Source organism: Nerophis ophidion, linkage group LG12 (assembly GCF_033978795.1).
Source record: "Nerophis ophidion isolate RoL-2023_Sa linkage group LG12, RoL_Noph_v1.0, whole genome shotgun sequence".
NCBI lineage: Eukaryota > Metazoa > Chordata > Actinopteri > Syngnathiformes > Syngnathidae > Nerophis > Nerophis ophidion.
In genome coordinates, this window is record NC_084622.1 from 5,987,433 (window position 1) to 6,014,341 (window position 26,909).

Consider the following 26,909-nt stretch of genomic DNA (forward strand, 5'->3'; position numbering starts at 1 on the left):
TTAAAAGCGTTACTAAAACGGCCTTCTTTCATCTCCGCAATATCGCTAAAATTCGCTCCATTCTGTCCACTAAAGACGCTGAGATCATTATCCATGCGTTTGTTACGTCTCGTCTCGATTACTGTAACGAAATATTTTCGGGTCTCCCCATGTCTAACATTAAAAGATTACAGTTGGTACAAAATACGGCTGCTAGACTTTTGACAAGAACAAGAAAGTTTGATCACATTACGCCTGTACTGGCTCACCTGCACTGGCTTCCTGTGCACTTAAGATGTGACTTTAAGGTTTTACTACTTACGTATAAAATACTACACGGTCTAGCTCCATCCTATCTTGCCGATTGTATTGTACCATATGTCCCGGCAAGAAATCTGCGTTCAAAGGACTCCGGCTTATTAGTGATTCCCAAAGCCCAAAAAAAGTCTGCGGGCTGTAGAGCTTTTTCATTTCGGGCTCCAGTACTCTGGAATGCCCTCCCGGTAACAGTTCGAGATGCCACCTCAGTAGAAGCATTTAAGTCTCACCTTAAAACTCATTTGTATACTCTAGCCTTTAAATAGACTCCCTTTTTAGACCAGTTGATCTGCCGTTTCTTTTCCTTTTCTTCTATGTCCCACTCTCCTTTGTGGAGGGAGTCCGGTCCGATCCGGTGGCCATGTACTGCTCGCCTGTGTATCGGCTGGGGACATCTCTGCGCTGCTGATCCGCCTCCGCTTGGGATGGTTTCCTGCTGGCTCCGCTGTGAACGGGACTCTCGCTGCTGTGTTGGATCCGCTTTGGACTGGACTCTCGCGACTGTGTTGGATCCATTATGGATTGAACTTTCACAGTATCATGTTAAACCCGCTCGACATCCATTGCTTTCCTCCTCTCCAAGGTTCTCATAGTCATCATTTTCACCGACGTCCCACTGGGTCATTATTGTCACCGATGTCCCACTGGGTGTGAGTTTTCCTTGCCCTTATGTGGGCCTACCGAGGATGTCGTAGTGGTCTGTGCAGCCCTTTGAGACACTAGTGATTTAGGGCTATATAAGTAAACATTGATTGATTGATTGATACTGTAAAAGTGGCGAACATTTTGAATACAAAGTTTTACAAATGCTAACTGTGTTCTAAGATTCAGCATTCTGCAAGAACTTTTGAAAGTCCTACCTAGGGACAATATGGACCATATAAGTTCCTGATAGAACTGTATTCACCCCGGTAGTTATTGGTGGAAACACATTTAAAGTAAATGGTATATGGATTTTACTTGAGTAGCGCTTTTCTACCAAGGTACTCAAAGCTCTTTGACACTATTACCACATTTACTTACTGATGACGCAGCATCATGAACAACTAGGGATTCAGTATCTTGCTTAAGGATACTTCGAAATGGGGGACTGATTGCAAAAATTGCACAATATAAAAATAATGTATGCATTGAACTTCGCAGATGGGATTTTTGTTTGTAATATAAGAGATTCTTTTAGGTAATATGTCAGGAAAACTGCCCAATCAAGTTCTTACTGTATGCATGCATTCAATACTGTACAGCTTTTGGTCCCATGACAAAAATACCAGTTCAAACACAATGTCAACCACACTAAAGTGAGCACTAAGTACCTTTTTACATTTCTGGCCCGCACAAGAGTACTGAACCACAAGTATAAATGCAGCCTAAAAAAGGGAAGTGCATGGCTAAAATGGACGTTAAGCGGCCAAAACATTCAGCAGCGTAAAAGCAGAGTTCTCAATAATACACCAACTCTCATTCTGTGTTGGTCGAACACTACTTTACTGCATCCAAAAATAGTCGTGCGTGGATGTAACCACCAAGTTACATTTCAGAGCGGAGTAACCAACTACTAAAAAAAACAGATGCATGGAAATGACTGTCTTGAGCTCCAATAACAACGTATGATCTTTCCTTCTGTTTTTAGGATTGTTTTCGCACAATCCAGAGTCTCCTCTTGCCCTGAATGCAGAGCCTATGATGACGGTACGCTTGGCTTGCTGGGGACCAGCAGAAAACATTTATCACCACTCTCCTCGGCGAAGATAAGGTGTCTCTATTTATTCAGAGTGGAGGAAATAAAATTTGAATGAAGCATTGTGGCGGCGACCGGAGGGCGACGAGGTAGCTTGTGTGTGTCCGTGTGAGCAGATGGCCTCTGTTGGAAAAGCATGCCTGGCTCAGTCAGGACCCCCTCATCTGCAGATAGCACTAGCAACAGTCTTTCCGGCTTCCACAAACCCCCAACTGAGTTAATCCATCCCTCAGAGAGGTTGTTTGTATAATGTTATTTAAAAAGGAAATAATCCGCAGTAGAGGGGGAGGCATGTTGCGTACAGTAGGCCTATGCTGAATGGATGGATGATGTCTTGGGTGCGAATAAAGGGTACGATTTAGCCAGACAACGGAGGACTGTTGATGGCTGCCGAGATGCACGCCGACCGCGCAGGAAACTGTGCTGTTTGTGAATAGCGCCTGTGTCTGCTTTATCTCCGCAACAGACCAGCAGCAAAAATATGGCGGGGGGGAAAGAGGAAAAAACAAACAAGGCTAATGGTTGATGTGCTGTCCAAAAGTGACAACACAAACAGACCACAAGAGTATTTTTCCACTTACAAGAATTGTCTTACAGAGGACTACCTGTGAGCTAACCAGACAGATGCTGGTGGAGAAATTGCAGTCCAAATAGGGAAGGGCTTGTTTCTTTCTCCAAACAACCCATTGAGGAGGTTCAAGTTTGCACATGTAACGACTACGGCCACGTCACTACAGCCTTGTACCTTTAGAATTACCCTTGACACTTTTTGACCGTCTTTCACACAGCAAACACGTGAAGTTCCCCACATCCTAGTCCTAAAAGTAGAGCCGGAATTTACGGACATGTGATTTTTACGCAGAACCCAGCAAAGCTGTAGTGCCAGTGTCCTTTGAAAATTAGCTTCTTTGTCAGAAAGAGCTACCCAACGCTACTAAAAATATGCATCAATGCTTAAGTTCTCCTTAAAACAAATCAAAATCAAAATGAACTACTTTGTGTAGACTTTCTGTATATTTTCCTCCTATAGACTTAGTCACCCGCGCTACAAGTAATAATTATTTTAAATTCTACTACTTTCATTTTACCTTCTGATCATTTAGTATGTAGACACTTAAAGCGTGCGGAAGTTCACAATGATTTTTCCGTGTAATAAATTAGTCTGATTTAGAGCTGAAACGATTCCTCGAGTAACTCGATTACAAAATATATTCAAAAAATCCTCGCTGCCTCAAGGTGTCGTAATTCTTTTTTTTTACGGTATTTTGCCTTGTTTAGTAATCAAAGCTCACGTTTCGGCCTCTTGTCCACAAGCAGACGCATACTTTTGTCTTTCAAAACGCAGACCTTTCCAAACGCTGGCCAAAGTGTAGAGATTCAAAACTCTCCACTCAGCGTATGCGTGCACACGACACACACGGACACTTGTGTACACTGCCATTTCCAAACTCTGTTTTGCTGCCTTTAAACACACAATGACTTACTGTATTTTTGAACGTAAACATGCAGCTATTTTCACTCAACAATAAGCGGTAGTGAAATGGATGGATGGATGGATTAATAAAAATGACACATCAAAAAGGGCTTTACGACACTCCCGCTGGCGCTAATGACTGTCAGCCGTTTTGGATATGATCACTGTCAAACCGCCACCTGATGGGACAACTTTGACTTGCAAGACTTTTTGCTCCGTGTCATAAGAAAGATGCAACTTTAGCTCATGTTTTTAGTCCTAGCTTAATGACAAATCTTGAAGTTAACTTACGTGTCTTGCTTCCATGAGCCGAGCGCTATCGTGCTCGAGCGTAAAAAACAACCAAGCAACTAAAAAAAACAAAGTAGTGTCCTCCTTGTTGTAGGGCTGGGTGATATGGCCTTTTTTTAATATCTCGGTATTTTTAGGCCATATCGTGATATACGATATATATCTCTGTATTTTGCCTTAGCCTTGAATTAACACTTGATACATATAATCACAGCAGTACGGTGATTCTATGTGTCTACATTAAAACATTCTTCTTCATACTGCATTAATATATGCTCATTATAAACTTTCATGCAGAGAAGGAAATCACAACTAATTAGATTGACAAAAACTGTATTTATTAAACAGTTATTAGCAGGTGACTTTTCAAATGATGCTACATATTAGCAGTAATGCTACTTTTGGTAGCAACACTTGTGCCCCAAACTTGACAAATTAAAGTTGTCTATTCGACATATTCCCGCTTGAAGGCGAACTACCTGTTTTTCTTGGAAATCAATTATTCCTTCATTTGTTACCAGATTCGCACCTTCTTTCTCTCGTTTACCACCCGCAACACTCCGCTAGCATCACAAATAACGTTAGCCACGCTGCTACCTCTCTGCTTCGTGACGTATGACGTGACAGTACTGAATGTGACGTGTGTAAGTTTGTGCGCTTGCTGTCTGTGAGAAGGAGACACAAGAAGGAGTGGGAAGAGCCTGTAGTGTAATCCCTGCAGCTAAAATCAACTGCGTGAGAACGTATACTCGAATATTACGATATAGTCATTTTCTATATCGCACAGAAACAAACCTGCGATATATCGACCAGCCCTACCTTGTAGTGTGTACTGAGGTTAAAGACAATATACACTTAATTACACATCTATCCATCCATTTTCTACCGCTTATTCCCTTTCGGGGTCGCGGGGGGCGCTGGCGCCTATCTCAGCTACAATCGGGCGGAAGGCTGGACGAGTCGCCACCTCATCGCAGGGACAACACAGATAGACAGACAACATTCACACTCACATTCACACACTAGGGCCAATTTAGTGTTGCCAATCAACCTATCCCCAGGTGCATGTCTTTGGAGGTGGGAGGAAGCCGGAGTAGCCGGAGGGAACCCACGCATTCACGGGGATAACATGCAAACTCAACACAGAAAGATCCCGAGCCGGGGATTGAACCCAAGCCTGCAGGACCTTCGTATTGTGAGGCAGACGCACTAACCCCTCTGCCACCGTGAAGCCTTGATTACACATGTACCATATAATTATATCCATGATTAAATGCTTTATAATTCCATGAGAGTTTTGCAGCGGCACACGCATGTCCGTGTGCTTCATATAGAAACGTAAACATGCAAAATGGTTTCCTTGGCTCATTAGTGCGTGCTGATTTTAGAAATAATGTACACTTCACTGCATATGTTGCTGAACATTTTATAATTCTAACAGTGTTGGGTTTCAGCAGCACAGGTGTGCATTCACTCTTTAATAAGGTTCCCAGGGCTCTGTGTTTACGTGTAGGGCAGGTTTTAAAGATAATGTACAGTACGTGTCATTGTACGTCTAAAGTATATCAAAATAAACATAATAGGAGGTGTAATGCCAACAAGCCAGCTATTGCTGCTTTTTTCAGGCTTCTGATTGGACAAAATGTACCTGACAGCAGGTGTATGTGTTTTTGTGTAGATATAGACACTTTTGAAACTATACACTTGTGTGGATGGAGACTGTTTTAACCCCAAATATGTTTATTTGAAACTCTCCGTGTTCTTCTTAAAGGCACTAACTAGTCCACTTTTTCTGTTTGATATAATGGAAACGGTTCTTACTGTTTTATTTTTGATACTAAGAATATACTTTTATTTTAACATTCTCAGGGAATATTAATTTAAAACTCCTTTTATACATGTGTGTTTTCATCTCAAACATGTTATGATGGCAAAATAAACATTGATTACTATTTTGAATGCAAATAATGCAATGAACTGTATTGCATTCTAAAAATGTAAAACTGTTGTTGTCATTAAGTAGATTGTCTTTTGCGCACCTGTCTTTATTGGCACACAAAAATTGGGACAATCAACCACGGACGCATTTCAGCTGTGCTCCGGCCCGGCTGCACGAAATAAAAATATAAATCCATTTAATAAAGTCAAAATACAAATAAGGCAACAAGAGAAGTATCCCACACTTCTCTTTTGTAAACTAAACGTGTACAGTCGATATGGGCATCTACATCAACAATATGATTTGCCTGAGAAGCTGGAAAAGACAAAATATAGGGCTGCGAATCTTTGGGTGTCCCACGATTCGATTCAATATCGATTCTTGGGGTCACGATACGATTCAAAATCTTTTTTTTTTCCAATTCAACACGATTCTCGATTAAAAAACACATTTTTTCCCGATTTAAAAGGATTCTCTATTCATTCAATACATAGGATTTCAGCAGGATCTACCCCAGTCTGCTGACATGCAAGCAGAGTCGTAGATTTTTGTAAAAAGCATTTATAATTGTAAAGGACAATGTTTTATCAACTGATTTCAATAATGTAAATTTGTTTTAACTATTAAACGAACCAAAAATATGACTTATTTTATCTCTGTGAAAATATTGGACACAGTGTGTTGTCAAGCTTATGAGATGCGATGCAAGTGTAAGCCACGGCATTGTTCTTTTTTTTTTTTTTTTTAAATATCTCATGATAACGTCAATGAGGGATTGTTAATCACTTCTATGCTGAAATTATAACTAATATTGATACTATTGTTGATAATATTCCTTTTTGTTTCACTACTTTTGGTTTGTTCTGTGTCGTGTTTGTGTCTCCTCTCAATTGCTCTGTTTATTGCAGTTCTGAGTGTTGCTGGGTACGGTTTGGTTTTGGAATTGGATTGCATTGTTATGGTATTGCTGTGTATTGTTTTGTTGAATTGATTTAAAAAAAAAAAAAATGTAAAGATAGAATTTTTAAAAATGAGAATCGATTCTGAATCGCACAGCATGAGAATCGCGATTCAGATTCGAAGCGATATTTTCACACACCCCTAATATACAAACCCCGTTTCCATATGAGTTGGGAAATTGTGTAAGATGTAAATATAAACTGAATACAATGATTTGCAAATCATTTTCAACCCGTATTCAGTTGAATATGCTACAAAGACAACAAATTTGATGTTAAAACTGCCAAACTTTTTTTTTTTTTGGAAATAATCATTAACTTTAGAATTTGATGCCAGCAAAACGTGACAAAGAAGTAGCGAAAGGTGGCAATAAATACTGATAAAGTTGAGGAATGCTCATCAAACACTTATTTGGAACATCCCACAGGTGTCCAGGCTAATTGGGAACAGGTGGGTGCCATGATTGGGTATAAAAGCAGTTTCCATGAAATGCCAAAAGGATGGGGCGAGGGTCACCAATTTGTAAGCAAATTGTCGAACAGTTTTAGAACAACATTTCTCAACGAGCTATTGCAAGGAATTTAGGGATTTTACCATCTTTGGTCCGTAAAATCATCAAAAGGTTCAGAGAATCTGAACAAATCCCTGCACGTAAGCGATGATATTACGGACCTTTGATTCCTCAAGCGGTACTGCATCAAAAACCGACATCAGTGTGTAAATGATATCACCACCAGGGCTCAGGGACACTTCATAAAACCACTGTCAGTAACTACAGTTGGTCGCTACATCCGTAAGTGCAAGTTAAAGCTCTATTATGCAAAGCGAAAGCCATTTATCAACAACACACAGGAACGCCGCTGGCTTCGCTGGGCCCGAGCTCATCTAAGATGGACTGATGCAAAGTCGAAGTGTTCTGTGGTCTGACGAGTCCACATTTCAAATTATATTTGGAAACTGTGAATGTGGTGTCCTCCGGAACAAAGAGGAAAATTACCATCCGGATTCTTATAGGCGCAAAGTTCAAAAGCCAGCATCTGTTATGGTATGGGGGTGTATTAGTGCCCAAGGCATGGGTAACATAGACATCTGTGAAGGCACCATTAATGCTGAAAGGTCCATACAGGTTTTGGAGCAACATATGTTGTCATCCAAGCAACGTTATCATGGACGCCACTGCTTATTTCAGAAAAACAATGCCATGCCACGTGTTACAACAGCGTGGCTTCGTAGTAAAAGAGTGCGGATACTTTCCTGGCCCGCCTGCAGTCCAGACATGTCTCCCATCAAAAATGTGTGGCGCATTATGAAGCGTAAAATACAACAACAAGACCCCGGACTGTTGAACAACTTAAGCTGTACATCAAGCAAGAATGGTAAAGAATTCCACTTTAATAGCTTCAACAATTAGTTTCCTCAGTTCCCAAACGTTTATTGAGTGTTGTTAAAAGAAAATGTGATGTAACACAGTGGTGAACATGCCCTTTCCCAACTACTTTGGCACGTGTTGCAGCCATGAAATTCTAAATTAATTATTATTTGCAAAAAAAAAAAGTTTATGAGTTTGAACATCAAATATCTTGTCTTTGTAGTGCATTCAATGGAATATGGGTTGAAAAGGATTTGCAAATCATTGTATTCCGTTTATATTTACATCCAACCCAAATTCCCAACTCATATGGAAATGGGGTTTGTGCATATATATATATATATATATATATATATATATATATATATATATATATATATATATATGTATATATATATATAAATGCGATGCTTGGGAAATGGCGTTATCAATCCATCCATCCAACCATTTTCTACCGCTTATTCTCTTTGGGGTTACGGAGGGCGCTGGTACCTATCTCAGCTACAATCGGGCGGAAGGCGGGGTACATCCTGGACAAGTCGCCAACTCATCGCAGTATATATATATATATATATATACATACATATATACATACCTACATACATACATACATATATATACATATATATATATATATATATATATATATATATATATATATATATATATATATATATATATATATATATACACACAGTATATATATATATTTTTTTTTTTTAAAGCAAAAATAAGATTTTTTTCCCGATTACTCGATTAATCGATCGGGATATTCGATATAATACTCGATTACTAAAATATTCCATAGCTGCAGCTCTAGTCTAATATTTCAAATATTTTGGCTTAAAAAAACTTTCTACGACCCATGCAAACACCTTAATCTGATTGTGTTTGGCTTTAGAAAAAGTCGGACTAACACACCTAGATAACGCGATTGAAAAACCAGATGTTTCGAGTGGGTGTGTGCCGTCTTTCCCTGAGTTGCAGCCCTGCCGCTTTGCCGTATACCTCTTGTTGATAATTGCTATTGCGACATCCAGTGGACACAATTAGAGCAGCAGTTTCTTTAATTTAAAAATGCAGCTCAATTTTCCACTCAGCAAACTCCTCTCGCCAGCCAAATTTAACCTGTTTGCGCGCCTGGTCTGGCCTGTGGTCCGCATATTTGAAATCCCTGATGTTACAGCATGAGGAAGTTCACACTGATGCAAATAATGTGAGCATACATTTTCCTTTTCAATACCGTTGTTTAAACAGGAATAGCAATTGGTAGCATTTTTGGGACAAATCAGCTCAACACCAGCTTCCCAAAGTAAGATAATGTGACATTGCTAAAATTCTTGTTGGAGAGTGACATTGATTCAAAACAACACGGAAGGGAAAAGTTTCCTTATGATGCACAGGTGACCTTTTAATGATGTCAGGGCTGAGAAACTCATTCTACCTGAGAGCCACGGTATGGCTGCCTTTAGAGGGCCGCTTGCAACAATTAATATATATGAATATAAATATATAGTTGAGTCATGATGATATTACTGTTACTACACTGTTGCCTATGCATTTGGTTACATTTTTTGTACATATTGATGGATAACTTGGTTTGAAATCATAAGTCAAGATGTCAAGCAGATATTGAAGAGTTTATTTAAAAAACAAAATGTAATACAGTATATATTTTCTGCATGATCAGATAATATTAAAGTTTAGAATATGTATAATTTCATGCAACAGATATTTTTTTTCTGTTGTAAATGGCAAGAACGAGTACATTTATTCAGAAAGTACTTTAATGACACATTATTGATGTGACGGGCCGGATCACACAACTGTGTTCCTTCCATCCATCCATCTTCTTCCGCTGATCAGAGGTCGGGTCGCGGGGGCAGCAGCCTAAGCAGGGAAGCCCAGACTTTCCTCTCCCCAGCCACTTCATCCAGTTCTTCCCGGGGGATCCCGAGGCGTTCCCAGGCCAGCCGGGAGACATAGTCTTCCCAACGTGTCCTGGGTCTTCCCCGTGGCCTCCTGCCGGTTGGACGTGCCCTAAACACCTCCCTAGGGAGGCGTTCGGGTGGCATCCTGACCAGATGCCCGAACCACCTCATCTGGCTCCTCTCGATGTGGAGGAGCAGCGGCTTTACTTTGAGCTCCTCCCGGATGGCAGAGCTTCTCACCCTATCTCTAAGGGAAAGCCCCGCCACCCGGCAGAGATAACTAATTTCGGCCGCTTGTACCCGTGATCTTGTCCTTTCGGTCATAACCCAAAGCTCATGACCATAGGTGAGGATGGGAACGTAAATATGTGTCCCTGAAGGTTGTCAATGAGCACCAAATGTAAGAAAAGGCTCAAATGCTCACTTTTGAGGTTGTAGCTTTTCGTAATGTTAGGAAAGGAAAAACCTGACCCAGAGATCTGTCCCGACCCTAGCTGGAGGAGCCAGGGCCACGTTTACACCTAACACTTCACAGTGGACAAACTTTTTCTAAAAGAAAACTAATTAAAAGCTTTGCTAAATGTCTTAATATAAAGCTCTGCCAAGTATACTTTTAGTGAGAAAAGGCTGGCGGTCTGATTAATTTGTTTTTCTTTAGCGAATAAGCTAAGCTAGCATGATGTTGTGAGTCAAATGTGAGTGTATTGCTAGCATTGTAGCTCACATAGCTATGTTAGTGTTGGTAACATTTGTGTCCTCCTGTCCCACTCCTTAATTTGACGTTATTGTATATGATATATGGCAGGGGTCACCAACCTTTTTGAAACCAAGAGCTACTTCTTGGGTACTGATTAATGCGAAGGGCTACCAGTTTGATACACACTTAAATAAATTGCCAGAAATAGCCAATTTGCTCAATTTACCTTTAATAAATAAATCTATGTATATAAAAAAATGGGTATTTCTGTCTGTCATTCAGTCGTACATTTTTTTCCTTTTACAGAAGCTTTTTTGTAGCGAACAAATGATGAAAAAACGGGCGGCGCTCAGTCTCCCAGCGCACGCTCGGGTGCATTTCCCCAACCTACGCCGGGCAATATTAGACCGCATCGGCAGCCACCCGGAGGACCACCGACGCCGTTTCCGGGCCATGCGACTGGGGCCTGAGGATCGACCGTTTGTGCTGGCGCAGCAGCTTCGGGATGCGGACGTCCGTTGGCTTGAACCCCAGGAGGCCGATAGCAAGATGCTGGAGCGGATCCTCCTGGAGCAGTTTGAGGAGGCCATCCCAGCCCGGCCGGCCGCTTGGGTGCGGTACCATCGCCCGCAGAACCTGATGGCCGCGGTGGCCCTGGCCGAGGATCATCTGGCGGTACACCGTGAAGGAAGCAACAATATCGCCGAAAGACCCGCACCAGCGCCACGGGCAGCCGACAGATCCAGAGCAGCACCACGAGCGGCCGAGCGCCCCATCCCCACACCCCGGAGACGGAGCTGGCAGACGCAGGAGGCCGCGGTAGAGCAGGTCGTCGGCCCGGACAGGGACATACACGCACACACCATGTCATCCTCCAGCACTATTGAGGGGGGGAGACGGGGTGTATAACGTATATAACATTCCTCCCTCTGTCCAGGTTTCCGGCGCTGCGCAACAAGGGCTTCCCCCGCAGACGGCACCTCGAACGCCAGGGCCGGTGTGCTGGGGGTGCGGCCAACCTGGTCACGTGCGCAGGGAGTGCTCGCTGATTGAGGTGGGGCAGGTGATACGGGTGGTCGAGCCCCCAGCACCCGCCTCCGATCCAGGGGAGGCGTACTGTGTCCCGGTAAGGGTTCAAGGGAGTATATACCGGGCAATGGTGGATTCGGGGTGCAAACAAACCATGATCCACCAAAACCTGGTTCGGCCCGGGACGTTGAGGCAGGCAACACAGGGCCGAATTAGATGTATTCATGGGGAAGTGCACACGTATCCCATTGTTCCAGTAGAAATTTGGCATCGGGGACAAAAGCATAGTGTGAAGGATGCTGTAAGTGCGCACCTTACGCCTCCCATAATATTAGGGACAAATTGGCCGGGGTTTCCACTTCTTGTGACGCAATGTGTGGGGAGGCGTTCACGGACCGTAGGAAAAGGGAGTATCCGCGCGGTTCTCAGTGGCGAGGCGGGGCCTTCCGCCACTGCCGAGCGGGAACCGGCGGGGGCTTTGCGGGACGGAGGATTTTCCCCTCGAGCAGTCGCGAGACGAAACTTTGCGCGCGGCCTGGGACGGTCAGCTAATGCGCCCGGGAGCGGCGCGGGTATTCCCGCATTTCTCCATTATGAGAGATAGGCTGTATAGAGTGACCCGTGACACTCAGACGGGAGAAGAGATCACCCAGTTGCTGGTGCCGAAACGCCACCGGGAAATGGTTTTCCGGGCGGCGCATGTGAACCCATGGCTGGGTTACGACAAAACACTCAATCGGGTAATGGCCCGGTTCTATTGGCCGGGCATTCGGGCAGATGTGCGCCGCTGGTGCGCCGCCTGCCCGGAATGCCAACTGGTAAATCCAGCGGCCGTCCCGAAGGCGCCCTTGCGCCCATTACCACTTATTGAGGTCCCATTCGAAAGAATAGGCATGGACCTCATCGGGCCATTGCACCCGAGCTCACACGGATATCGCTTTGTGCTAGTCCTAGTGGATTACGCAACGCGCTATCCCGAAGCAGTGCCTCTGCGCTCCATCTCCGCAAGGAGCGTAGCGCAAGCACAGCCGGACAGGTGCCCGGCCTGACGGTGGAGGCCTGTGGGAGGCGGGGCGTGGTCACGCGCCGCCTGCTGGCAATGGCACGCACAGGAGCCGGCTGGAAGCAAGATGACAGGTGAGTGGATACCTCAGCTGGAACGAGTTATCTAATCACCTGTCTCTATTTAGCAGCGTTGGTGACTGCAGGGCGGGGCTGAAAAGCCAGAAGGACCCCAGGAGGTGCGAAGGACGCCAGAAGGGTTGTGGGAGGACTGAGCGAGTTAAAAACTTTGTGAGTGAGCGAACTAAGACTGAAAAGACTGGGGGAGCGAACGAAGAAGATGAACTGTTGTGTAAATTAAAAATGAAAAGATCCTTTTGGGAACAAACGAAAGAAGAAATATTGTGTGTAAAAAGATTAAAAAGAATTGTCAACTTGAACTCCTGCTGTGATCCTTCGGTCCTGAGGACCCCACGACACCAACCTGTCACACTAGCGAATTCGAAACTTTTAGAAAAAATTGTAAAAATAATTTATGGAACATCATTAGTAATTTTTCCCGATTAAGATTAATTTTAGAATTTTGAAGACATGTTTTGAAGAGGATAAAATCCAATCTGCATGTTGTTAGAATATAAAACAAATTGGAATAAGCTATATATCTAACAAAGACAAATCATTATTTTTTTTCTAGATTTTCCAGAACAAAATTTTTTAAAGAAATTCTAAATACTTTGAAATACGATTTAAATTTGATTCTACAGATTTTTTAGATTTGCCAGAATAATTATTTTAAATTTTAATCATAATAAGTTTGAATACATATTTCAGAAATATTCTTTGTCGAAAAAACAGAAGCTAAAATGAAGAATTAAATTAGAATGTATTTATTATTCTTTACAATAAAAAGAAAAAATTTACTTGAACATTGATTTAAATTTTCAGGAAAAAAGAGGAAGGAATTTAAAAGGTAAAAAGGTATATGTGTTTAAAAAATCCTAAAATCATTTTTAAGGTTTTATTTTTTTCTCTAAAATTGTCTTTCTGAAAGTTATAAGAAGCAAAGTAAAAAAAATAAATTACTTTATTAAAACAAGTGAAGACCAAGTCTTTGAAATATTTTCTTGGATTTTCAAATTCTATGTGAATTTTGTCTCTCTTAGAATTAAAAATGTCGAGCAAAGCGAGACCAGCTTGCTAGTAAATAAATACAATTTAAAAAATAGAGGCAGCTCACTGGTAAGTGCTGCTATTTGAGCTATTTTTAGAACAGGCCAGCGGGCTACTCATCTGGTCCTTACGGGCTACCTGGTGCCCGCGGGCACCGCGTTGGTGACCCCTGATATATGGCATATAACTGCAACTAATAACTATTTTTATCATCGACTCATCATTGATTATCTTAATGATTCGTCAACTAAACGGATTATGAAGCATAATCTTATTCAATTCTAATTAAGCAATACATTTTTAGGTATGTGCTAACAAAAGATGACTAATTCATTCAGGAAAATGTATTTATACTGTAAATGTGCTGCTCATTAAACTGTTACAAAGCAAAAATATCTATAAATTGGGTGTCCATTTAAAAGCAAGGAGAGGCCAAGAGCTGACAAAAACAAAGTATAATTTTTCATGAAAAAAAAGGACAGTAAAAACAGCAGCAATAAGAACAAAAACCAATGCTATCTAACGTCATCAAAAACAAACAATAACTTTGTGATGAGGTAAATTATTGATTATTGATTAACTCCTGGTATTTTCAGCAAACTAGTAGACTTAACTAATTCTGAACATATTAGATATCTAATGGATTTTGTATTCATTATTTCATGATATCGGCGCCATGATGCTTATGCTTGTGGGTAACTGACCTATGTTATTGCTTCACACCTGACGTTCCCGACAAATTTAAAAAAAAGTATTTGAATTGATATAGACAAAGTTTAAAAGGAAGATTTTGGCTAAAATGATAGTTAAATCTATTTTTCATGCAACTTTGTCGTAACGTACCGAGTTTACGATCGCATCCTCCAGCTGTCTGACACCATGCCTTTAAATGTTCCTGTATCACTAATTTACTGCCATAAAAGGAGCAAGGTATTCTTGTCTTTAACAAGATTAGGGTGAAATGTTCCCACACGTTACATGTTTTCACCTGCGATTGTCGGAAAAACAGGAGTGATGACATCACCGACGACAAATTTTACTGTCGATATTTATCTACAATTTTGACGAATCGTTGCACCCCTAATGACATCTTTTACATTGGGCAAAAAAAAAATTAATAAATTACACAATACCGTTTTATGGAGACACACTCTGTCGGAGCCAGACAGAACCTATTGGCATCATAACTCCAGACACAAACCAGCGTGTTCTCAGTAGGGATTACTAAAAGCACCTTTAAAATGTCTAAATCGCAGATTCTGAAACACACTTCCAATTCACTGGTGAAAGACACAATATGTGGCAACAGTCCAACATTGTGTGTTTGTGTAGTTTATACCGAACAGCGTAAAAGTGCAATCCGTGCAGCATCGAAGGCAGCGAGAAAGGTGCTAAAGGTAAATTAAGTGAGGTACACAGTGCACAAAGAGCAGGTAATGTAACTAATACATTTCCACCCCTACTTAAGACAGTTTGATGATGTTTCAAAAGTAGCAGTGTCATGTTTTCTAACATAAAACCAACGTCTTTCCTTGTTTTCAAGCCCTTTTACAACGCGTGACGCATCTAGCATGCACACCACCTTCAAAAAGGGCAAAATTATGCCATCAACGCTAATCTCACACCCACCTAAGAACCAGTGTCCTCTGCAGTGGACATTTCTTTTTATCAGAATTACACATTTCGATTGGACAATAACCCTGCTATGCAGAACAAAATGTCCGCTGCAGAGGACGCTGGTTCTCAGGTCCTGTGGCACTTGTGTTTGCAGTAAATAGTCAAGGGGTGTCCAAAGTGCAGCACAGGGGCCATTTGCAACTCGTAGATTGTTTTATTTTTGGATCTCTGCATATTATAAAAACTTTGAAAATATTGAAGTGGCAAGCATCTTTACAATATTGACTAGTAAGAAGTAACAGCTATTATCATGTGTGTGTGCTATCACAATAAAACATGCTTCCAGTGTAAAACAAGGGATGTGGCATGTTTTTGTATGTTCAGTAAACACTATTTCCTCACAATCATGATTGATATTCACACAACTGTCCAAAAAAAAAGAGTGTGTTTCAGTATCTGACACCAATCAATATCCATTACACTATGTTCTCAACATCACAAACTATAAATAAGCAATGCAACATCACGTTTCTTTAAATTTCTCATTACATGTCAAAAGGAATAAGCAGAGCTTATCTAATCCTACCCCTTTTCTACTTCATAGCAATTACTGACATGTTTGTTCACTTCCTGTTTTCCATTTCTAAAGCTATTAAATCAATGAGTAAGAAATACAACAGTTCTCATAAATAAATAATTAAGAGAGTTATGATAGTGTGATGAATAATAGGTAAGGTCGGTAAGGGTCAAGTTGTTTACCAGGACTATATTTTTCTTTATACTTTGTAAACACTGAGTTTGAGCAGTTTCTTAAACTGGATCACATAATTGTTTGACTTATTTGCTTAATCCATTCCATAGTTGATTTCCACATACTGATACGCTTAAGTCTTAAATGTTGACGTGCATACAAAAGTTTCAAGTTACATTTGTTAAGAAGAATTGTACATTTGTGAGTAGCAGCCAGCAGGTTGTAGTTTGCTATGTGAATGATTTTAAGTTATGATTCACCTAATGAGATCCCATAATTACAGTATATCCCATTTTCAGTAAGGTTTAAGTTGTGTATCAAGATTATTTTTAGTTGTACTTTGTAAAACTTGGAGTACTTTTTTTGACTTATTTGCTTAATCAATTCCATAGGTGAAGTCCACATACTGATATGCTAATGGTCGTAAGTGTTGTACCTGCATGCTAATGTTTTGAGTTAGTTTTTTCTCCAAGGTTATATTTCTCTTTATTTTGTTAAGAATTCTTGTACATTCGTGGGTAGCAGGTTATGTATCATTTGTGTATTATTTTCCCAGCAGGCCAAAGACTTTGATACAACATTGAATATTCGTACCCGAATGCCGCTAGGACAAGTGGTAGGAAATGGATGGATGAACCATTGAAACTGACTTTGAAAACAACGTGGCAAAAAATTTTAATGTGTAAATTGAGACAACGCTAATGTCTAACGTTGGACCCACGTCGTTGATCGGGAAACGACCACATTTTAATGGTCAAATTCACATCATCAAAAAGCATGTCGTCCCAACAGTAAATTTAAGTTGCTCAATGTAATGACCGAATTCAAAAAGTTCTCAATGTTTCAATGTCTTGTGTCTGCTGGGATAGGTTATGATTGTCATAATAGAATGAATAAAATCTTATTTTCAGTAAGGGCCAAGTTGCTTAAAAGGTATTCTTCTTTTAATTTGCATACACTTTGAGCACTTTGTTTGAATTGTTTGCCTAGTCCTAGTTTAACTACATATACTGATATGCTACAGGACTTAAATTGTATGTATATACAAATGTTTGGGGTAAGATTTTCTCTAAGGTTATATTTCTCCTCTTTTGATGAGAAGAATTGTTGGGCTTTATTTGGTAGCAGTTTAGCTTTGTGCATAATTTTATCTTTTTGCCAATTCACCAAATCATTGAATTTCAAAATGTTTGATTCATTAAATTAAAGGTGTGTATGTTCTCCATGTAACATACCAAATAAAAGAAAACCATAAAATGCATTTGTATCAATGATGGACATCACACGACACACATATGAAAAATGCGATGCTTGTGAAATGGCATTATCAATAAATGTGTGTTTGAGTGTGTTGAGCTAACAATGCTAGTGTTAGCCAAACTTCCAACTATACAACATTGTCTTGCATGGATGCTAAAGTGCTAAAAGCAAATAAAACGTCTTGAATTTTCTCGAACTCACCTGTGAGAAAGGCAAGGGAACAGTCCAGGAACTGAAGAAGAAGCAAGTTCACATCCTCCTTTCCGAAAGGCACTATTCCGCTGCAGACTAGCTCCAACCAGGAAGGCAAGACGGTAGTAAAGCGCAGGGGAAAGATGAGGAAGGGGGTGAAAAAAAGTCTTCAACAATTTGAAAAATCTTCCTGGTCAATGTTCTTCCACGCCCATGGTCACTCCAGCCAGGTGTGCTTCCTGGAGCTCAGACACACCTGTGGGAGCCGCGCTCAAGCGCTCGCCTCAACCGCCATCGCACACCGGTTTCCGGCTAAGAAGTCGGGGAAAGCGAGGTAGTAATGGTAGGTGCGGGGAGGAGGTACGGGTCTGTGAGGCACCAAGTGGCCGACTGACGATGGTACGCGAGCGGCTACAGAGAGGAGCGAGCTTACGGTGTGAGTCCTGCTGCTGCACAGAGGAATAAACGGGGATGAGTGTGGAGCGGGAAGGCAGAAAGTCGACTGACTGAGTTTGGATGTTCACTCGTTGGGATGTTGTCCGCGGGCGGTGGGAGCGGCTGGCAGGCAGGCGGCAGTGAGGAGCAGCCCCTTCGGAGGAGTGACTGAGCCAACCAGAGAGGAGTCCAGACCAGGGAGGGGGCGGCTCCAGAGAATAACCATACACGAAGTATTTTTGAAAAAGTGGCGTCCTTTCTCTTGGTAGCAGCATTGACACATGTTAGTTGGCTAGACCAGTGTTTTTTAACCTTTTTGAAGCAAAGGCACATTTTTGTTAATTGAAAAAAATGTGTTGGCCCTGCGATGAGGTGGCGACTTGTCCAGGGTGTACCCCGCCTTCCGCCCGATTGTAGCTGAGATAGGTGCCAGCGCCCCCCGCGACCCCGAAAGGGAATAAGCGGTAGAAAATGGATGGATGGATGGAAAAAAATGCACACACCATTAGCAGAAAACAGAAAATGTAAACTCGTAGTTGATATTGACAGTAAAAAGTCATTGGAGCATTGTTGGATATGGATTCAAACCATAACCAACCATGCATCACTATAGCTCTTGTCTCAAAGTAAGTGTCACACCTGTAACATCGACTATTTGGAGTTTAATGTTTTCCTGTGTGTAGTGTCTTGCGCTCCTATTTTGGTGGCTTTTCCTGTTTTGTTGGTATTTTCCTGTAGCAGTTTCATGTCTTCCTTTGAGCGCTATTCCCAGCCCCTGCTGTGTTTTAGCAACCAGGACTATTTCAGTTGTGCGGACGCTATCCTTCTTTGTGTGGAAAGTGTTAATTGTCATGTCATGTACGGATTTACTTTGTGGACACCGTCTGCTCCACACGCTGTAGGTCTTTGCTGTCGTCCAGCAGTCTGTTTTTCAGTTTTAGTTTCGTTTTCCGTAGCCATACCTAAGCTTCAATGCCTTTTTTAGGGGCACTCGTCTTTTGTTTATTTTTAGTTTAACCATTCGATAGGACGTTTACAAAGCAATTAGCTACGTGCTGCCACCTACTGATATGGAAGAGTATTACACGGTTACTCTGCCGAGCTTTAGACAGCACTGACACTCAACAACGGCACTTTATTTGCAGATTATAATTAATAGTTATCATAAAATATTTTTAACCCAAATAAGTGAAATTACTTAATCTCCCACAGCACACCAGACTGTATCTCACGGCACACCTGTGTGGCGGCACAATGGTTGAAAAACACTGGGCTAGACTACAACTCAGGTGTCAAACAAATGTTCATTATCATGACTTCCTCCACTATTATTTTGTACATAAAGTCAATGCAAGGCTCTTTTACATCACCAAATATTAAATTGTTAAAGCAATAGATTCACATCATACAAGATTTACAAGATCCTATACATTTACAATGTTAGCGCTCGTCACACAGTAAGGTCCACAAGTATTTGCACACCCTGCAATTTTGCAGGTTCTCCCACTTAGACATTAGGGAGAGGTCTGAAATGTTCATCATGGATGTATTTCCACTGTTAGAGACATAATCTAAACAGAAAAATCCAGAAATCACATTGTATGATTTTTTTTTTCATGATTTATTCGTATGTTACTTTGGTAATAAGTATTTGCACACATGAGAATCAGCAAGAATTATGACTCTCATAGAGCTGTCAGTCTACCTTAAAAAAAAGTCCACCATTACCCCACAACTAATCACCCACCCACCACCCCTTTGAGCTCATTAAAGCTCAGTCAAGGTCAAACTGCTACCATGGGCAAGACCAAAGAGCTGTCAAAAGAGACCAGAGACAAAATTGTACAGCTCCACAAAGCTGGAAAAGGCTATGGGACAATTGGGAAGCAGCTTAGTGAGAATAGATCAGCTGTTGCAGCAATTATTAGAAAATGGAAGAGGCTAAAGATGACTGCTAATCTACCTCGGACTGGGGCTCCATGTAAGATCTTTCCTCGTGGGGCATCACTCATAAGAAAAGTGAGGAATCAGCCAATAACTACACGGCAGGAGCTGGTGAATGTCCTGAAGAGAGCTGGGACCACTGTTTTCAAGGCTACTTTCAGAACACTTCAGCGTAGTGATTTACAATCATGCATGGCACGGAAAGTTCCCCTGTTTAAGTCAGCCCATGTCCAGGCCCGTCTGAAGTTTGCCAATGGCCATCTGGATGATCCAGAGGAGTCATGGGAGAAAGTTGTGTTGTCAGATGAGGCCAAAATATAACTTTTTGGTATAAACTCCACTCTTTGGGTTGGATGAAAAAGAAGGATGAGTACCATCCCAAGAACACCCTCCCTACAGTGAAGCAAGGGGGTGGAAACATCATGCTTTGGGGTTGCTTTTCAGCAAAGGGGACTGGACAACTGCACTGTATTAAGGAGAGGATGAACGGGGCCATGTATTGTGAGATTTTGGCCAAAAACCTCCTTCCCTCAGTCAGACCATTAAAGATGGGTCCTGGCTCGGTCTTCCAACATGACAATGACCCGAAGCACACAGCAAGGATGACCAAGGAGTGGCTCCATACCAAGCATATCAAGGTTCTGGAGTTGCCTGGTCAGTCACCAGACCTAAATTCAATAGTGAATCTTTGGAGAGAGCTGATACTTTGTCTTGCTCTGCGACAGCCCCGAAACCTGACAGATCGAGAGAAGATTTGTGTGAAGGAGTGGGCCAAAATCTCTGTTGCTGTGTGTGCAAACCTGGTGAAGAAGTATAGGAAATGTTTGACCTCTGTAATTGCAAACAATGGCTTATGCACTACAAATTAACACTGATGTTTTCATGTGTGCAAATACCTATGAACCCCAGTAACATACAGATAAATCATTAAAAAATACATACAATGTGATTTCCGGATTCTGCGATGAGGTGGCGACTTGTCCAGGGTGTACCCCGCCTTCCGCCCGATTGTAGCTGAGATAGGCGCCAGCACCCCCCGCGACTCTAAAAGGGAATAAGCGGTAGATAATGGATGGATGGATGATTTCCGGATTCTTCTTTTTACATTATGTCTCTATTAGTGGAAATACATTTATGATGAACATTTCAGACCTCTCCCCCTAATTTCCAAGTGGGAGAACTTGCAAAATTGCTTGTGGACCTCACTGTATATATATATATATATATATATATATATATATATATATATATATATATATATATATATATATATATCCATCCATCCATCCATCCATTTTCTACCGCTTATCCCCTTCGGGGTCGCGGGCGGTTGCTGGAGCCTATCTCAGCTGCATTCTGGCAGAGGGCGGATTATACCCTTGTCAAGTCGCCACCTCATTGTAGGGCCAATACAAATGGACAGACAACATTCACACTCACGTTCACACACTAGGGCCAATTTTTAATGTGTTGCCAATCAACCTATCCCCGGTAGCATGTCTTTGGAGGTAGGAGGAAGCCGGAGTACCCGGAGGGAACCTATGCAGTTTTATATATATATATATATATATATATATATATATATATATATATATATATATATATATATATATATATATATATATATATTTTATGTATATAATATATATATATATATAATTTTTTTTTTGTGCACCGGTAAGAAAAACATATATCTTTGTCTTGAATTTAAAAAAAATAATAATAATAATAAATAAAGAAAATAAAATAAAAATTTAAATATATATATATATATATATATATATTGGGACGGCGTGGCGCAGTGGGAGAGTGGCCGTGCGCAACCCGAGCGTCCCTGGTTCAAATCCCACCTAGTACCAACCTCGTCACGTCCGTTGTGTCCTGAGCAAGACACTTCACCCTTGCTCCTGATGGGTGCTGGTTGGCGCCTTGCATGGCAGCTCCCTCCATCAGTGTGTGAATGTGTGTGTGAATGGGTAAATGTGGAAGTAGTGTCAAAGCGCTTTGAGTACCTTGAAGGTAGAAAAGCGCTATACAAGTACAACCCATTTATCATTTATATATATATAGAGAGAGAGAGAGAGAGAGAGATATTTGCATTTTTTTCCTTTTTTTAATTTAATTTAATTTTATTGATTTATTTTTTTCAAATTGGAGACAAAGTTATATGTTTTTTTACTGGTGCACAAAATGAACTGTGCATGAACATCACCTTGTTCAAAGAACAAAACCAACACAGTGCATGAACTCACAACAAATTACACACCTGCAAATCAGTGTGACCTCTGCTGTTTCCGTATCCACAATACGCCGATAGGGAGAAGTTTTTATTTACATGATTGATTGATTGATAAAAACTTTTATTAGTAGATCTTACAGGACAGTACAGTACATATTCCGTACAGCTGACCACTAAATGGTAACACCCGAATAAATTTTTCAACTTGTTTAAGTCAGGGTCCACGTTAATCAATTTATGGTACATGATGAGTCGGGTGTGTCTCAACCTCCGTGGCGGAAGGTCCGCCAAACCCCTGAGGCCGACTCACCGAACCCCTAGGGTTCGATCGAACCCAGGTTAAGAACCACTGCTCTAGAGGTACCCGGGCTGCGTCTAGTGGAACCTCAAAGAATCACCTGATTAAAGTACAGTGTTTATTTTTCCTATATTCAAACACAGTGTTTCTGTTCAAACTGTGTGTAATGTTACAGTGGCCAAAATATTAAAAATAATAAAAACTTCTCCCTTGTTTTAATGAACATTTAGGCCTACTATGCTAATGTATTTTAATGTTGGACATTAAGGTTTTCCTTGGCCCTGCTGTTTTTATGAACGACAACAAAAAACGCCAGTCCAATATACTCTAAATGAGGGACAAGCGGTAGAAAATGAATGGATGGCAGGCGCGCTTTTCTGTTTTTAAGAATTTCCTTCAAGTCAAAGATCTTTTATAAACGGGTTTGCTCTGCTGTTTTTGGAATGTGCGGCAAAAAAATGCTAGGAGCCTATTTTGTATGAGAGGAGTGCTCTGCTCAATCATTGATCCTCTGAGCTCTTTGCTGTTTTAGGGATTTACTTTAAGCATAATAGTAAAACGTTGCTACCAACAGTAGTGCTCTGCTGTTTGTAGAGATCTATAGCAAAAAGGATGCTCAAAGATTCTCTGTACGGAGTGCTTTGTTTTTAAAGAGCTAGTGAAAGATTGCTCTGCAAGGTTTTTCTTAATCTGCTAAAAAAAAACCTGCTTCAAAGATATCCTATATGACAGTATTGCCTTGCTGTTTTTTGAGGATCTACTGCAAAAAAGCTTGTCAAATATCTATATAACAGAAGTGCTTTGCTGTTTTTCGGAATCCCCTGTAAACATGCTGACATAATATGTCAATCAAAAGTCAGCATTATTATTTTTGCACAGACATTATTTTTGTATTTGCTCTCATGCGCGTGTTCAGGCGTACCTAATGTTTGGGCTAACAATCAATCAATCAATCAATCAATGTTTACTTATATAGCCCTAAATCACTAGTGTCTCAAAGGGCTGCACAAACCACTAAAAACATGCGAAATCCCACATTACTACTAACAGAGAAAGCATTTTTATTTGACAGTTCGTGACACTCCTGACTGAAACCCTTGGTGACCAACAACAAGCATCTTGAAACCAGACATATGAAGAAAAAAAAATACATCCGTGACATTGGAGACTCGTCTTGAGTAACAAATCCAGCATGGCGGTAATAAATGTAGTCATTTTACCATAATGTCAAAGTTGTGCTGTAATTATGATTTGTCATACTATTGTTTTTAAATTCAGCTTACTTTGCACCATTGTCCTAACAAACACTTGATTGTAGTGTGTTTTGCCCCGTTTTAAGTTTTAGTGTATATGTCAATCAGGCAATACATGTGTAATTATAAAAAGAGCAATAGATAACAAAGGGTACATGTGTCACATATATAAACAACACATATGAGCACTCAAACAGGCTGCTTAAATATCGCACCATATTGGCTTTGATCTTATTCGACATCAGTGGATTGCATTGAGAGCAACACTTGGTCCATATTGCTGTGTCATGCCTTGCAATAACGTAATTCCACAGCGTTGGAGCAAGCTTACCAACGAGTGCTTTGCTCATGCATGATTTCTCCAGTGAGACATCTGGGTAAAAAGCTACTTAACGAACAGGAAGCAATTTGTAGCGCTGACAGAACACACATCTCCATGTTTGGGATGTGCCTCAGGGGTCAACACCTGGACCAAAACTGTTCATCTAAAAAACATGTGTGAAGTGAGAATCATGAGAACTATTTGCATCCCACTCAAAAGGGAAAATGTGTTTGCCCACTTCCCCACCTGGAGGCCCACATCGTATTGGGCACTCCAACATTTCTGGGGTGACCGGGGTTTGTGTCACTTCTGTGAGTGATTTATAGGCATGCTAATGAGAAGGACCGAGGGAACTGGCGACCGAGAGCTGACGCAGGCACAAAGCTGGCAGAGATTCACGCTGCGAGATGGCCTTCACAGGTCCTCACGCTGACTGATGAGCTCCCAGAGAATCCAGGCCAAGCCAGACAAGTGTCAAGCGAGCAGACACCACTGGGCTCCGTTCGCACCGCCTGATCACAAACAGGCATCGGAAAGCCAACTGGGTCTGGAGTGTCCAAACCTGTTTTGTCTGAAGACTAATGAGGCCGCTTACGCCTGGCCCGTGCGCCGGCCCAAAAGGGAGGCCTCTAAGCCGAGAGAGGCGCGAAACAAAAGCTCTTTTAAATCCCCCCTAAAGTGGAATAGAAGTTGTAGCACAAGATAGTGTGATGACATATTGATCTGTATGCAATTTCCCCTTCATGTGGCACAAATAGCAATGATGTGCAACCACGCCGATGTCAAGCACCGCCATTTGTCATTGGGTCCGACTATCAATGCACCATAGCAGCTCATTTATGACACAGCAAATCCGTCCGTTGTGATGTAGTGGATATAGTGGACAAGCCAGACTGAAGGTTCAGACCACAATTTGCTTGCAGTGGGGTTATACTGCCCCCTGTTGGAATCAGCCTGCGTGTGTTCCTTTGAAACGCTGAGCAGTTGTGTCACCTTCTGACTTTTTAAATAAAAATGTTTAGACTCTAATGGAAGCAAGTCCTCTCAGACTCATATAATCATTGATTGTATGTCCACAGGGCTTCACGGTGGAAGAGGGGTTAGTGCGTCTGCCTCACAATACGAAGGTCCTGCAGTCCTGGGTTCAATCCCAGGCTCGGGATCTTTCTGTGTGGAGTTTGCATTTTCTCCCCGTGAATGCGTGGGTTCCCTCCGGGTACTCCGGCTTCCTCCCACCTCTAAAGACATGCACCTGGGGATAGGTTGATTGGAAACACTAAAAAAAATGGCCCTAATGTGTGAATGTGAGTGTGAATGTTGTCTGTCTATCTGTGTTGGCCCTGCGATGAGTTGGCGAATTGTCCAGGGTGTACCCCGCCTTCCGCCCGATTGTAGCTGAGATAGGCGCCAGCGCCCCCCGCGACCCCAAAAGGGAATAAGCGGTAGAAAATGGATGGATGTATGTCCACATAGCTAACAAGTTGCCATCTATCAAACGTGATGATCTCCACTAGCTTACAAAATGGCAGTATGCGATTAAGCTACTTATTGTGCAGCTGTACGCTTAAAATCTATTGTGTTTGGCCCTTGGAGACCAAAAGTTTGGGGACCCCTGCTCTAAGCGGACTATTTAGGGTAGCCCCTTTGTCATCTGGTCTCAGCAAATCGAAAAACAACTTGGAAGCATTTACTACTTTGTTGGCTAGAAGACTCATTTGGCTAAATATGAAGGCTGCAGCGCCTCCCTGCCGCACCTGCTGGATTAGAGATATTCTTTATTTCCTTAAATTAGGGGAAATTAGCCTGACATTGAACATTCTGTGAAGTTTCAGGGAATATGGGGTGGTTTCCTAAAATATGTAAAAGAGACAGATCTTAAATTGAAACCCCGTTGAAAAGTCATTGAAAGGTAGATAATTGATGAGCCTTTTGCTGCACCATGTTGGGGACATTCAGGAGTGCAGTTGTCTGTGGCTTCATGTCAATATTTGCCTGTGCTTATTTGATTTATGCACGTTTTTGCTCTGATTACTGCTTTGCACACTCTTGGCATTCTCTTGATTAGCTTCAAGAGGTAGTCACCTGAAATGGTTTTCACTTCACAGGTGTCATAACTTTGATGCCTTCAGTGAGTGACAGTCTACAATAGTCATGAAAATAAAGAAAACGCATTGAAATGAGAAGGTGGGTCCAAACTTTTGGCCTGTACTGTATATATATGTATTCTAACCATGAATTTTAAGTACATTAAAAACTATTCATTTTTTTATGTTTACAAAAAAAAATACTGTATGTTCAAAACTCAAAAAAGTATATTGTAGTACCAGGTAAACTAGTAACTAGGTAAAACATAACACTCTGCTTCTTTCTACTCCTTTTCAGTCATGTAGAGTTGTGATGTCTTGCAATGTAATTTAGAATACTACCTATTTTCAGCTCTCATTTTCATGTGAAGTTTGGACTCTGTACACGATTACCAGCAGAAAATGTTTTGTAGATCTTTGATTGCTTCCCAGTACTTTCTGCTTCACGCAAAAATAGTCTGTGTAATTAAGTCCTTCCTCCATGCACGCCTCCCGCCACCTTCTCACAAATCCAGTGCAGAGTGGGTTCTAACCAGTTCGTTCTGATGATTGCCTCCTTAACAACAAACATTTTCTCGGGGCCATTTCTAAACACGTTAACCATAGACACAGCCAGG

At 41.4% G+C, this 26,909-nt stretch overlaps 1 protein-coding gene across 5 annotated transcripts in view; it reads right to left on the reverse strand.

Moving 5' to 3' along the window:
- plxnb2b (plexin b2b) overlaps positions 1-18,301 on the reverse strand; it is a 523,376-nt gene extending 505,075 nt beyond the window's left edge. For all 5 annotated transcript variants that reach the window (XM_061916746.1, XM_061916747.1, XM_061916748.1 and 2 more), the window contains exon 1: positions 17,727-18,301. The gene's annotated coding sequence lies outside the window, so the exon portion shown is untranslated. The remainder of the gene's footprint in view (positions 1-17,726) is intronic.
- Between the last annotated feature and the right edge of the window lie 8,608 nt (positions 18,302-26,909).